This window comes from Onychostoma macrolepis, chromosome 13, assembly GCF_012432095.1.
Source record: "Onychostoma macrolepis isolate SWU-2019 chromosome 13, ASM1243209v1, whole genome shotgun sequence".
NCBI lineage: Eukaryota > Metazoa > Chordata > Actinopteri > Cypriniformes > Cyprinidae > Onychostoma > Onychostoma macrolepis.
In genome coordinates, this window is record NC_081167.1 from 14,577,710 (window position 1) to 14,593,298 (window position 15,589).

At 39.4% G+C, this 15,589-nt stretch overlaps 1 protein-coding gene across 9 annotated transcripts in view; it reads left to right on the forward strand.

Annotated features, from left to right (window-relative positions):
- ndst2a (N-deacetylase/N-sulfotransferase (heparan glucosaminyl) 2a) overlaps positions 1-15,589 on the forward strand; it is a 140,384-nt gene that overhangs the window by 57,478 nt on the left and 67,317 nt on the right. For 5 of the 9 annotated variants that reach the window (XM_058796236.1, XM_058796231.1, XM_058796237.1 and 2 more), the window contains one exon: positions 1,362-1,396. The exons of 2 other annotated variants lie outside the window; for them this stretch is intronic. The gene's annotated coding sequence lies outside the window, so the exon portion shown is untranslated. Of the gene's footprint in view, positions 1-115; positions 256-1,361; positions 1,397-15,589 lie in introns of all 9 variants that reach the window. 2 more of the 9 variants (XM_058796232.1, XM_058796234.1) reach the window with 1 other exon arrangement.

Below are 15,589 nucleotides of genomic sequence, written 5' to 3' on the forward strand. Positions count from 1 at the left end.
AAACTTACTTTGATTAAACCTTATTTCTCACACCTTTTTGTTTTTCTCTGCCAATGTTTCTGTAATTAAATCTTGTAGAGTTGACTTTTTTCTCATTTTCATTGCATTTCTTTAGAGCATGTGTCTATATCTCCTGAGAATGATCAGGTGCAGGGAGCTCTGAGAGAGAGGAGCTCTGTAGAGTCAGTGTAGAAACGCTGGACTCAGCCTTGTGTAACTCTTCTCTGCTGTGCTGATTGGCTACATACCGCACAGGTAAAATCCCATTATGATAGACTACTAATCCTCACCTGCTGGCAGACTGCTTACTATCACTCTCGCTTGCTCTCTCTGTCTCACACAGTCTTTTTCTTTCTCTCTTCCATTCTTGCAATATCCCCAAGTGGGAGACTCTGGTTTACAATAGGATTAGAAACACCATCCGCAGTGGAATCCGTCAAGCTGAGTTGTTAGTGTTGCTGTCGGTGTGTTAATTGGCAGATATATCACATGGGCAGCAGGAGGTACAAACAAGATCGACAGTGTCTAGAATCTGAAGAATCTTTCAGTGAGTCCTATGAGATGTTTCTTTATTGAGAGCCACAGATCTCATCTGTAAATATGACCATGAATTTCTTTCAGTGATTTTTTTTTTTTTTTAACGTGTAAGAATAGAGGTACATGGAAAAAGGATCCGCAATCCTGTGTGCATGCATAAATAGGTGCATAACATGTATGAATGATTCATAGCTGAAGCCAATAGCATTGCATTATTTATGTACAGTGTCAAGCATCTGGTCGGCTCATCTGTGAGGATTGACGTTTGGCATGCAGGGTTAGGATGCAAAGGTCCAAAGTACTGATGCTCAGGGGGTTAAATGCCAAGGACCAGTGGCCCCCTGATCCCTCAAGTTCTTGCCCCAGAATTCCCTCCACTAGGATATCTCACGCAGGCTCAAACAACAGAGTGCTGCTGCTTTCCTGAAAATAAAGCTGCATGCTTGAGGATCCAGAATGATATGTTGGTGTTACCCAAGACTGAGTTTCATATTTCTGCTTCCTCATGGGGAAAATGCAGGTGGTTGATGACTTTGTATTCATAAAGCAGATTATCCTTTTCATCTGATTAATTTCAACCTGAATATATAAACTTTATTTTAAATGTTACAGCTGTCCTAAGCCCTGATCTATGAAAGGCGTGTGCTCAGAGTCAGAGGTTTATTTGTGCTTAAGAAGTCACTTAGTGTCTTATTCCCCTCATTTGGTCTGGGGAATACAGGACGAAGGCAGGGTGCGTAGATGTAGACCTGAACAGCAGGGGCTCAATTTGTGGAGCTTCGAGCTGCATCGGTAATGACCCTTCTCTCTCTTCTTCTGTGCAGGTCTTTGGCTCTGCTGATAAACTCTCTTCAGTAAGGTAAGCTGTAGATATGTCTATAACCTTGTGATTTCATGTGCTTGCATTATCAGATTAACCGGATTTGCGTCTTGTGACCTTAACCTTTAAATAAAAAGGATCATGCATAAATGCTTGAAATTAGTTTTGTAGACTATTATAAATTGTGTATATGCTAGGGAAGCATGACATATCAGAAACATATTGGTTATAATATGATGCTTAATTTTATTGATTTTTTTTTTTCAAGACTCAAAATATATCAAAAAAGTGCATGCTCATTTCCCTCATTTTTATATATATAATTTTTTTTTTTATATATAACTTTTGCCGTCATCTTGCTTGCATAGTTCAACACTAATAATTTAACATGTTAAATTTAATCTTTAACATATCTCATAATGAACATTACATTTAACACTGTACACAATAATGTTGTGATGCATGAATTTACTTATATTTTCTATGCTTTAGAGAATATAATTTTAATATCAACCATTTATTGGTTATCTGTCTTAACATGATAAATAATTATCAACCAGAATATTTATATTGGTGCATCCTTATTATAATGCATATCATAAAGAAAAGAACAGGTTGTGACTATTTGGGACATTAATTCATTCAGAAATGGAGCGAGAACAGGTTTTGTCATTCTAACACTAACAAGTTTGACTGCATTGAAAATAGAGATATAAGCTCTAATAAAATACAGACACACAATGTAAAACAGACACACAGTGAGCTACAGCAGTGGGAGGAGTAATCATAATGGGGGGAGCAGCCATCTATATCAAATGTATGCCATGGGATCCTTTGATACGTTCATGCTAAAGCAGCATAAACTCGGGTCCCTTTGATATCTTCATGCAGTAGCAGCATAAACTCTTCCCTCCATCTCCGATTGCTCCCAGGCTGAATGGAAAATATCACATCTTCATTTTTTTCTGCTTTGAGGTGGTTTCATCTGTTCAGGCAACGTCTTGTCTCTATAGTCGGAGTTTGAAGTGTCTGCAGTGTAATAGAGGCACAGCATTCATGCGGAGATTGTTTAAATCCCTTCCGCTCATGTGTTGAAACAGTGTTGTGATGACCAAATTTCTCTCTCTTCAACCCCTCTCCACCTTTCCTCCCGTCCTTTCTCTTCTCATCATCTTCCAACTACATCTGACACCTTTCTTACCCTGCTGAGGATGTCTGCTGTCTCTGTCTGACAATCTGTTTCTTTACAGGAGAGGATGTGATTGAAAAAGACACATTTGTAAAGAAGGCTGTATCGTATGTTTAGCTTATTACTTTTGTTTTGCCAGTGCTGTTTTTTTCTCTCTGTTTTTTTTTTTCTTTGTGCAGCAGCTTCTAATGTGGCTGTGTAATTTATGGTAGGTTCGGGCAGAGCTGTTTAATGCCCCCTCTGCCATCGGCAGCCTACGTGAGTGCCTGCAGAGATTCATCTGTGAGTAGCATCTAAATATGAAACAAATGAAATGCAGCAGCAGGAAAAACAACATCAGGACTGATGATTAATGCGATTTACTCAGCCAGCAGACCTGTAAGTTTCCTCCACCGGTCCCTCGCTCAGTCACTCGCTCGCTCGCTAACCATGAGGTAGATCTTGTGTTTTAAACGGCCTCCCAGATGGGCGGCGAGTGTGAGTGCAGGTTGAAGGCTGCGGCTGGTAATTGCGGAACTGCAAATGGATTTCTGTAACACAAGCTGTAGTGCATTTAATGTAGTTTGATCCACTTGCTCAATCACAGGCTGAAGGGTGACCTCCAGCATGGGGCCATTCTGTCTTTATGTTTACCCAGAGCAGGTTCTCACCCCTCCCCTCTCTTTGCCACCGGTCATGTTAGCTCACACACTCTGACTGTGTCGCACCAGATCAGCTTCCAGCTAATGCAGATCTTCCTCATGTCTTATTCTTACATTCGTGACTGTATACTTCTATTGTCTCCATATGGCTAGTAAGTGCTAATAAGCAGACCTCACCTCATAGATGGGCTCGATGCCCACCGGGCTCATCTGTCCCAGCTTGCTAATGGCTTAACTGGATTGGCCAGTTCCCCACGCGGGCTGATCAGAGCTTATAACGCTGATCACCTCCATTGATCCGATTGATCAGAGCTCTGCCGATAAGAAAGCCACTGTGCTGTTCCTTTCCCTAACGTGTCCTGGGGGGATGCAGACACAGACTGTCGCTTCGCACATATGGGCCACCTGAGGATACACGAGAGGTAATAGGGTGAATGAGGGGGAAAGAAGCTAAACTGAAGGCTGGTTTGAGACAGATGGAGTGAAACTGAACCTGAGACGCAGCGTCTGGTTATTGATGTGCACTTCCTGTCATCAGTATTGGTTTCTTGTCGTCTTAAACCAACATACGGCCCTGTTACTAATCAGCTGAGATAAACTGCAAGCACACAATCAGTCCCGCATTGACCTGGCAATCTCTCATCTAAGATTTGTTTCGAAATATATAAATACGCTAATCAGTGCATCTTGTAGAAGACAGCTGTTTGGGTTCTTCATTTCGTATTCTGCCATCGTTTGTGCTTCGGTTTCAAAGTTTACTTAAAGTCCTTGCTAGTTTCTCTGCCCAACTTTGCTAATGAAGTGAGATTTTTAGAAGCTGGGATACAATCCAAATGAGACCTTTTCCCCCTCACTGTTTTTTTTAAATTATTATTATTTTTATTTTTTATTATTTTTATCTTCATCCCGCCACCATTCTAAAATATGAGACATTCTGCATCAAAACTTGCTTTCCTTGATGAGGCGCTCGCCAAATTAATTTCCTGCCTGCTATGATTGATTAATTGATGTTGTTAAATGGCTCCTTTGGTAATGGCTTTTCTGTATGGCTTCCAAAGCAAGAGCCAAGCTAAAGTGCAGTCTGTCGCGGTCCCTTACGGCCAGAGCAGCTCTGTCTTTTCTGTTCGGTTTGGTTATTAGCTTGCCGTGTTACATCACCGGGTGTGTGCCAGAGCTGACATCACTCAGCTGTGCCCTAATGGAGCAGGTTGGCTCTGTTTATTTTGTTTAAGTGCAGGTCAAGGCACTGTGTAGTTTTGACAATTTGGATGCCTGCCTGCATTCAGCCATGGAAAGAAGGGACTACTCTAGTGTTTGGCTTCTCGTTCCCGTTGTATTTAAGCAGGTGGTGTCCATTTAGTTGATCAGCCTTTCAGGCTGTGTTATGGCTGGCTGTGCTCTTGTGGATCTTGGAGAGAAGGAAACCTGGGTTAGGTCAGACTGGGTTCACACAAGTGACAGGATATATTAATCAAGTCACTCTCATTCAGGGCCTCTTAGTTCGTTTGGTCAGTAGCACAGTATACTCATAGATCAGCTTAATTAAGTTAAATAAAATTCATATTATTGTTATACATGTAGAATTGTATATTTTCTTAAGTATGAATTACCTATAAATGTCATACTGCTATATGGGGTTGTTTGCCTATGATCAGTAAATTGAAAGGTTCATCTGTGAGGAGCATCTAAATATGAAACAAAATGAACTATTTATAATTGTATATTATAATAAAAATTGTGTATGTATAATGAATATTATAATTTTATATTACAATTATTTTATATTATATTGATACTGTTAATGTACAATACTATTTAATATTATGAAATATTGTTAATATTTTATAATATCAAATAAAATAATTTCAATATACATTTTATACATTCCTATATGAAATCCTTCAATCATGAATCATTGAGAAATATTATTACTGTTATATAGTTATATAGTTTTATTATTTTACAGACTAGAATGCTGTAATAGTTTACCCCATTATAAACAAAGTGAAGTCAAATAATTGGATCTGGTAGCATGGAAACGGTTGTGGTTTATAAAAAAAAAAAAAAAAAAACATTTGCTATTTTGAGTGGCTGTAAATCTTTTGTCTTTTTGATAATTTTGAATTGTCTAAACATATAATGTATTATATTTTTATAATGTGTTAACTCTTTAAATTTTGGGGTGATTTTATTAGCTTCCTCCTTGTCATACCAATTCAAATTGCAATTTAGCAAATGGGCCAATTGCAATAAATTGCCAAATCAGTTCATATTCTAACTCACAAATTGGTCGGGAGCCAGTTGTTAAATTCTGAATTTTAGCCAACTCTAGTAGCAACACCCTGGCAACCACCCAGAACCCCTTTGGCATCATGGCAGCAAGCTTTGCATGTGCAAGCACCACTCGCAACATATTAGCATCCAGATTACACTGTACTCCAAGACTATATGCCAGTCTTTTGCATTGTTTTCCTGCATTCTATGTAAATAGAATGCTTTGGGCATCACTTCCTGCAGATGTTTAAGAAATGCATTGAACATTCAATCTATACTCAGTTTTTTTCTGATGGAAATGGAGCCCTGAAGCTTTAACTTTCAACAAATTCCATCACACCTCTTTGCCATAAGTCACACGCTCACACACACCCCACACATGCCCGTGATCCTGCCATAATAAGTGTGCGCCCCCGCCCGCTGAGGTTCTGTCTCATTAGCTTTGCACTAATGGAGCCCTACAGGTCTGGCCACACCGACTTCTCCAGCACCAGGTTAACGGTAACCCATCATGATGGCTATTGCCTGACGGACAGCTGGCTGGCTGACCTGAACTGAGACTGCATCACCAGGGTGAATTCATATCGCTTTCACTGCTGCTGTCATTACTGGTGACTGTGCACAAGGGGGTAATTTGTACTTGGCTTGCTTGAGAATTAAGAGCAGCGATGAAGAAAGAATGAGGGGGAAGAAAAGGAAGTCATCTGAACCAAGGCCTCTAGGGTTGCTGCAGTGCAGATGGCCTTGTCAGAGAAAAACTGTCATTTCTTTCTCACTCCCTCTTTCTCGCTCTGTGGAGGCTGGACATTTGTCAGTGTCGCCCACTGCCCTGCTCTCCCTCAGCTATCGCCACGGAGACAGGAAGAGGCCGTTGGCGAGGCCCAGACATTGGGTGTGAGCTGAATCTGTCTTAGTCAGTTTGTGTGTGTACATGCATGCCCGTGTTCTGGAGTCTGTTTGTGTGGAAAATGGTATTTGTTGCATGCCGCAGACCTGAGGAAATACGACATTTTGAACTTGCTTTTCAATTTGCGTTTGTCTCTGGCAGTGCCTGTATGTTAAAGGTAGGAAAATCAGGGGGCGACCGTATGTGCTTGTTTGTGTGTGAGCGAGGAACGTTCTGTGTCGTTGATTGCATGCTGCTGAAAAGCTGAGATGGCATGTTTCCAGGTACTTTTGAGTGAGACTGCGAACAGTGCAAGTCAGGGAAAGAAAACATCCAACAAACTTCATCCAGACACTCCATCACTGCATCAGCTTTACATTCACAACATGATGTTACAAGACTTCATCATCGCACCAGCTGCTCTCTGCTACACCTTTCAAACAAGTTATAAGCAGCTCCGAGTTTTATTTTTTATTTTTTGCTTAACTTTTTCTTTCAAGTGAAGGAGTCGTTCACCAATAAATGAAAATGTACTCATCCACATGTCTTTCTGAAACTTTGTGTTGTGAATAGACTAAACAGTAAGTCATTATTCAGCGAAGATTTTTTTTCTACTATAGTTACTTGCTCTGCTAGTATTTTCAATGGCCATACCAGAATAAGTTTTTTTTTTGGCAAAACATTAATGCATTTCAAGTAATTTATTGTTGTTGTTGTTGTTATGGAATTGGTAAATCTACTGAGTTTTGGTCAGTAATTTAAGGAAATTAATTCCTCCTTTTTTTCAGTAAAGATATATTAAATTGATAAAATGACAGTAAAAACATTTATAATATTATAATGTCTAAGAAATATAAAATAAATGTAATTCTTTTAAACTTAATCAAAGAATCCTGAAAACATCTATCACATTTTCCACAAAATTAAGCACAGCAACTGTTTTCAACAGTAATAATAATAAGAAATATTTGTTGAGATGCAAATTACCATTTTACATTGATTTCTGAAGGATCTGAAGACTGCAGTAATGGCTGCTGAAAATTTAGCTTTACCATCACAGGAATAAATTACATTTTAAAATATATTAAAATAGAAAACACTGAGTTACTGTATATCCAATAAATGCAGACCTTAAGAGATGTCTTTAAAAAACATTATACAAATCTTAGCGACCCTAAACATTTGAACAGTACTGTAGATAAATGTTGTGTGCCACAAGTTGTACTCAAGCATCTTTATACATGTACAGGCACATCTCAATAAATTAGAATGTCGTGGAAAAGTTCATTTATTTCAGTAATTCAACTCAAATTGAGAAACTCGTGTATTAAATGAATTCAGTGCACACAGACTGAAGTAGTTTAAGTCTTTGGTTCTTTTAATTGTGATGATTTTGGCTCACATTTAACAAAAACCCACCAATTCACTATTTCAACAAATTAGAATATGGTGACATGCCAATCAGCTAATCAACTCAAAACAAGGTTTCCTGAGCCTTCAAAATGGTCTCTCAGTTTGGTTCACTAGGCTACACAATCATGGGGAAGACTGCTGATCTGACAGTTGTCCGGAAGACAATCATTGACACCCTTCACAAGGAGGGTAAGCCACAAACATTCATTGCCAAAGAAGCTGGTTGTTCACAGAGTGCTGTATCCAAGCATGTTAACAGAAGGTTGAGTGGAAGGAAAAAGTGTAGAAGAAAAAGATGCACAACCAACCGAGAGAACCGCAGCCTTATTGTCAAGCAAAATCGATTCAAGAATTTGGGTGAACTTCACGAGGAATGGACTGAGGCTGGGGTCAAGGCATCAAGAGCCACCACACACAGACGTGTCAAGGAATTTGGGTGGAGAAGCTCATAGCCCAAGTTGCTTGAAGTCCAGTGTTAAGTTTCCACAGTCTGTGATGATTTGGGGTGCAATGTCGTCTGCTGGTGTTGGTCCATTGTGTTTTTTGAAAACCAAAGTCACTGCACCCGTTTACCAAGAAATTTTGGGGCACTTCATGCTTCCTTCTGCTGACCAGCTTTTTAAAGATGCTGATTTCATTTTCCAGCAGGATTTGGCACCTGCCCACACTGCCAAAAGCACCAAAAGTTGGTTAAATGCCCATGGTGTTGGTGTGCTTGACTGGCCAGCAAACTCACCAGACCTGAACCCCATAGAGAATCTATGGGGTATTGTCAAGAGGAAAATGCAGATGAGCTGAAGGCCACTGTCAAAGAAACCTGGGCTTCCATACCACCTAAGCAGTGCTGATCACCTCCATGCCACGCCGAATTGAGGCAGAAATTAAAGCAAAAGCAGCCCTTACCAAGTATTGAGTACATATAAAGTTAGGGCTGTGCGATATGACGATATATATCAGATGGACGAAATAAAAAGTCTGTCGTTTCATATTATGTTCTATCGTTTATTTCGTGGTGTTGCAAAATACATTGTTTACGGTAATTTTTTTTAATCATTTGGATGACTGCGATATTTACACACCACCACGGGGCGTGAAGGGGAGACAGAACCAGGTGGAGAACGACCAGAACAAAACGAGGAGCTCGTTCCTAAATGAGGGACTACATCTGTAGCATGGGCATGCGTTTTTAAGCACTGCAGTTTTAAAACAACCGATTTTAAGTCGTTGAAACACAAACAACAGAGCCATATGCGTTCGCCGTCTCTGTGTCTATGTGAGAGGACTGCGCATTTATTTTTATTTTTTTGCCGCTTTATTGACTTTGAACGATTACATAAACGCACTTATATGCTTCAGAATCCCCGTCTTGGCAAGTATCCTCATAAAGACAGCGATTTAAGTCTTAAGAGAGGAAACGGCTGAAGGAGAAAATGCATATGTAACAGTGGCTGTGTCTCATTTAGAAGGTTGCGTCCTCCGGGGGTCGAATCCTCTGGAGGTCGAATCCTCTGGAGGTTGCATCCTCTGTAGGATGCGTAACGTATACGAAGTGTCCTCAACCTAGAATTAAACGAGACGGCCTTTGTAGGACGGGCTGAAAAGAAAACAGGAAGTATCACGTTGATTTGCCAACACATTTAGAGCATCATTGCACTCTCACACTACGTAAATGAAGGAAAAATATTTCTAAATTTGGAAAGTAATTAAAAAAAAGAAAAGAAAAAAAAGCTTGTTTTATTTTACTCAATGTTTGAGGAGCTGCATCGTTCGTACAACAGACAGCTGTTAGAGAAAAAAGGAGGAGGATATTAAGAACAAAGTTTAACCGTTTTTACTGGAGGCAATTTAAGTTAAGTTGAAAACATCACATCTGCGCTTGTGTGTACATCTGCCAGCGCTGGCATTTTTCAAATTAACGACACCTGATGCATCCTCCGAATTCCCATGAAAGAAGGTCGTATTCGAGGGTCGCATTTGGAGTGTCCTACTTGCTTTTCTGAAATGAGACAGCCTCGATGAAGTATGCACCCTTCGAATGAGACCTCTGGAGGACACAGCCTTCTAAATGAGACACAGCTAGTATATTGGTTCCGGACTTCGGTCTTAAAGGGGAAGCTGTCCAATATTCGTTCTGTCTGCCATTCATATTAATCATAGCACATTGCTAGAAAATCTCTCACTTGACTAAATCACTTTTGTAACTTTAATAAGAAGAAATAATAATAAAAAAATAATGATATATTTATATATGTATAGAATCTATGTATAATACATGTGTTAATTATATCTATCATAGATAGATGGATATAATTAACACAGTGAAGACTAATTAATTTACACAGTGTATGTAGCGTCTCTTATTGTAGTTTTTTTTGTACTATTGCTTGCAATTAGTTTCTTATACTTATTTCATCACTGACTGTTTATTTTCAGTGAGCTTGAGTTTTTTTTTGTTTTTTTTTTTTAGGCTTGTATTAGTTTGATATTGACATTGGACAAGGATTATGAAAATTATATGGTATCAAAGATTTTAATAAAAACCTAATAAGAATTTAATAAAAACATAAAAACCTTTTTAAAAGAAAAAAAATTACTATATTGTGATTATATATCGTTATCGTGATATAAAATTAGTCATATCGTGATATAAGATTTTGGTCATATCGCCCACCCCTATATACAGAAAATGAAGGCCAACAATTCACTAAAAAAATTTTCTTGGTCTTATGAAGTACTCTAATTTGTTGAGATAGTAAATTGGTTGGTTTTTGTTAAATGTGAGCCAAAATCATCACAAACTACTTCAGTCTGTGTGCATTGAATTTATTTAATATACGAGTTTCACAATTTGAGTTGAATTACTGAAATAAATTAACTTTTCCACGACATTCTAATTTATTGAGATGCACCTGTAAGTGTTAATAAAAGGCAAATAATGCGGAAGCGCTTGCAGTTTGACTTGGACCCCAGCAGGCACTCTGTGACGATGGGTACTGCTGCATTTATAGACCAGGCCAACCGTCATTGACTTTTCCTTCCTCAAACGGAGTAACCTGATCTGATCCTAAAATTTGAATCCAAAGCCATCGCAATTTGAAGCTGTGTTTTTTCCATAGGCTCAACTTAAGATCAGCACAACTCCATATTTCTACCAGCTTTACAATTGCAACTTTACACCAACAGCACAGCTTTACCTTACCTTGTCACTCCAGCAGCTGCTCTCAGCGGGGGTAACCAAACACCAGTGCACTCCCTCTCCTCCACATCAAGCTCAGGGAGAATTTCAGCAGTGTGTCAGTCTAATATGACTTCAGTGTTTGGTGTTTATGCTCAGTAGACTGTTTTTTTTCTTTTGGAGTAGATTAGGATTTATCAAACAGAACGTCATGTCTTACAGCAGACGCCTGCCATTGGCATTATACAAAGATGTGATAGCAAAACAGCTCGACGTTGTGTTTTCTGCTCTTTTCAATGTGCAGGGATCCTAACAGATGGCTGTTCTGACTTCAGATCAGTCTAAAGTTTAGCAGGAATGATACGGCCACTCACTGCGCTTCCTCATTGACTTTCCCTCACTCCTTCTTTACTTTGTGTGCGCAGCATATGGAGCATGTAGAGAGCAAGAGCGAAACAGAGCGGATATGTGAGGTTGAGTGATCGCTTGGCTGTGCTGGAAAGCCGAGAGCCGTCCGTAATGAGTGCCTGCAGCGTAATCTCGTACAGGAATGTTCAGGATCTGTTTCCACCAGAAGGACGAGCAAAGTAATGAAGCAGCCGGAAAACGAGAGAAGCAGAATGCATGCGAGGACCGAGAGAAAAAGAAGGTAATGGGGAGAAGAGACGCCCAGAGGGAGGAAAAACAGGAGATGAGGGTGCAGGAAGTGTCAGCGCTTCTCTGGGGAGCAGGAAGAATGTAGAAGGGACAGATTAGAGGAAAAGATAGATGGAGGAACGCTATCTGAGATGTTTCCTGCAGTTGGCCGCCTTACCAGGGCTTTGTTGAAGGGTGTGTAAACACCAGTGATAATAGCTTCAGGCTTGCAACTACAGGGGGACAAAGCCCAGTCCATGCTGAGAGGGATAACGTCTGCAAGCTGCCACATGTTTCTCATGCCTTGATTCCTCAAGCATTATGGTTTGGTAGAAGATACAGTCATAAACAGTGCACATAGTCAGTCAGGTGCACACATACAGACAGAAAGTAATGTTCACTCACAGAATCCCAAACACAGATGGAAAGTAAACTGACCCACGGGATTGCAGCTCTGGAATGAAAAATAGAGATGGGATTTTTAAGGAATTTGACAAATCTGGTTCAGGTTCCACTTGATGAGTAATGCAGTCATGGACAATTGCATGGACATTTTTAAAATTTCCTCTTTATAATAAATAATAATAATAATAATGCTATTTTGGGTAAATTGTGGTGTTTTTTTACTAGGATTTTTAAAAAGTATTATTTTAAACTACATCATTAACAATGTTAAGCCACTTTATTTGATTTTTATATATGTATGTATGTATACAGGTGCATCTCAATAAATTAGAATGTCGTGGAGAAGTTCATTTATTTCAGTAGTGAAACACATAAATTCAGTGCACACAGACTGAAGTAGTTTAAGTCTTTGGTTATTTTAATTGTGATGATTTTGGCTCACATTTAACAAAAATCTCAACAAATTAGAATACTTCATAAGACCAATAAAAAAACATTTTTAGTGAATTGTTGGCCTTCTGGAAAGTATGTCCATTTACTGTATATGTACTCAATACTTGGTAGGGGCTCCTTTTGCTTTAATTACTGCCTCAATTCGGTGTGGCATGGAGGTGATCAGTTTGTGGCACTGCTGAGGTGGTATGGAAGCCCAGGTTGCTTTGATAGCGGTCTTCAGGTCATCTGCATTGTTGGGTCTGGTGTCTCTCATCTTCCTCTTGACAATACCCCATAGATTCTCTATGGGGTTCAGGTCAGGTGAGTTTGCTGGCCAGTCAAGCACACCAACACCATGGTCACTGAACCAACTTTTGGTACCTTTGGCAGTGTGGGCAGGTGCCAAGTCCTGCTGGAAAATGAAATCAGCATCTCCATAAAGCTTGTCAGCAGAAGGAAGCATGAAGTGCTCTAATATTTCCTGGTAGATGGCTGCGTTGACTGTGGACATCAGAAAACACAGTGGACCAACACCAGCAGATGACATGGCAGCCCAAATCATCACAGACTGTGGAAACTTCACACTGGACTTCAAGCAACATGGATTCTGTGCCTCTCCACTCTTCCTCCAGACTCTGGGACCTTGATTTCCAAATGAAATGCAAAATTTACTTTCTTCTGAAAAGAGGACTTTGGACCACTGAGCAACAGTCCAGTTCTTTTTCTCCACAGCCCAGGTAAGACGCTTCTGACGTTGTCTCTGGTTCAGAAGTGGCTTGGTAGCCCTTTTCCTGAAGACGTCTGAGCGTGGTGACTCTTGATGCACTGACTCCAGCTTCAGTCCACTCCTTGTGAAGCTCTCACAAGTGTTTGAATCGGCTTTGCTTGACAGTATTCTCAAGTTTGCAGTCATCCCTATTGCTTGTGCTCCTTTTCCTACCCAAATTATTCCTTCCAGTCAACTTTGCATTTAATATGCTCTGATACAGTATGGAAAGTCTTAGATTGCCCAAGTCAATCTCCAGATTTAAATCTGATTGAACATGAATTTCACCAGCTGAAGAGGAGAGTAAAGGCAGAAACTCCCCAAAACAAGCAACAATTGTAATTGGCTGCATTAAAGGCTGGGAAAAGTATTTCAAAGGATGAGATCAAGAGTCTGGTGATGTCTATGGGTCACAGACTTACTACTGTGATTGTGCGCAAGGAATCTGCAACTAAATAATAGCTTTTAATATTTTATATCTGCCTTATGTTCAACTGTCCCAATACTTATGCTCACATCAATGAGTGGGATGAACTCTAAAAGTGCTGTTCTTTTTATTTGGTAAAACATGTATGTGTTGAAACGGCTAATAATAAAATGTGACATTCTGTAGTTTTGTCTCATACATATACATATACATACATGTATATTAGTGCTGTCAAAATTAACTCAGACAATTAATTTTTTCAGTTTAAAGCGTTTAAAATGATTTAAAGCCGTTAAATGCAGGGGTTGGCCATCCCACCCATAACTGCTGTTTCTGTCTGTTTTTTTTCTTGACAAGAAGTGCATTTATTCAGTCGCTCACATAAATCCGGAGACGGTTCAAACGTGTGCTACACTTCACTTCAGCGGCAGGCAGGGGCGCGGGAAGTGGGGGTGCTGAGGGTGCTGCAGCACCCCCTGTTTTTTTCTGTGGGCAACTGTTTAATTGTTGGGATTATAAAAAAAAAAAAAAAAATTCGGAGTGTCTATTTAAGTGCAAATAGCCATGTTGTTGGTAGAGGCTAACACTAACTCCACCCACAAGCGTATGCAAAAGACGGTCGTCAATTGTCTGATTCAGTGGCGCAGATGGTAAAGCGCGTGCTACCGTACTTTTGACACAATCGACCGGGGTTCGAATCTGCCCTTTGGCGAACTTTTTTTCTCTCTTTTTAAATTTCAAATCACATCACATCAGAAGAACATTTATTTTTTAATAAAAATGAAGGAAATAATAAAAAATTTGAACAAAGCATCGGGAAGGGTTATACCCGAGGTGTAGGGAGAGCTTTTGTCCCAATAAGGTGGCATCCATTTAATAATTTGAAATAAAATTAAGAAATTACACTCAATAAGTTGCATACTATTTTATAATGTATTACAATGCAGAGGTGCAGATAATTGCCACTATTTGCAATAAGTAATGTTTTTCTCTAATAATGTTTTTCGCCACAATTAATCATACCCTTTAATTCAATATTTACAATAAGTAATTAGCAGGATCCTGCTATTTTAACAGAATAAACAGAATCTAAAGCTATTTGCATTGTGTAAATAGCATATCACTAAAGAATACCGCTATTTTCACTTAGTGTAAATAGCCTCTATCGCGACACGCAACAACCCCCCCACCACCACAGCACCCCCAAAATAAAACATCTTCCCGCGCCCCTGGCGGCAGGCGTGAGTCAAAAGAGCACGGAAACCGGCGCACGCTGTAGCCTGTATCAATTCTTATCAATAAACTATGTGCATGCAATGTCGTGGTCAGTTAAGGCATGAAGTTACCAAAAAGGCGATTAAAGCTGCCTTAAATCTGTGCGTACATGTAATATGTTATATATGAGTTACATTTAAGAGCATGTCTCTGAAATGGTTTTCAAAACTGTCCTGGAGCATCCCAGCACTGCCTCCCTCATCTAACACACCCGATTCAAATCGTCAGCACATTAGTAGAGACTCAAAGGGGTTCAACCTGAAATGGGTCCGAAAAGGTGATGAGAGTTGAGAGAAAATACGATGCATGTCAGATCCGCGTCACGTTCAGCAGCGACATCTCTTAAAGAAATAGCAGCCAAAAACAACCTAATAACCAGCTGCTGTGATGTCTGTTCATCAAGAATAAAAGAAAAAACAAGGAAATCAGTAACTTTTATATAGCTGTAAGTATCTGTCTTAGAATTTAGTGTTTAATAACTTTATTCAATTTCTGTATCTTTCTGCTGAGGGGCACAGGTAGCCTAGCTAAATATAACATTTATTATAATGGGTTTATGTGAAGATTGTTTTAAGTTAACTTAACTTAAATTAGAAGTTATTTGTAAAATCTAATAAATGTTAAAATTGATAGCTCTTAATTATAAATGTAATGTTTAATGGCTATAGTCAATAGTTAAATATTAGGGGAAATTTTTTTATAGGGAAATC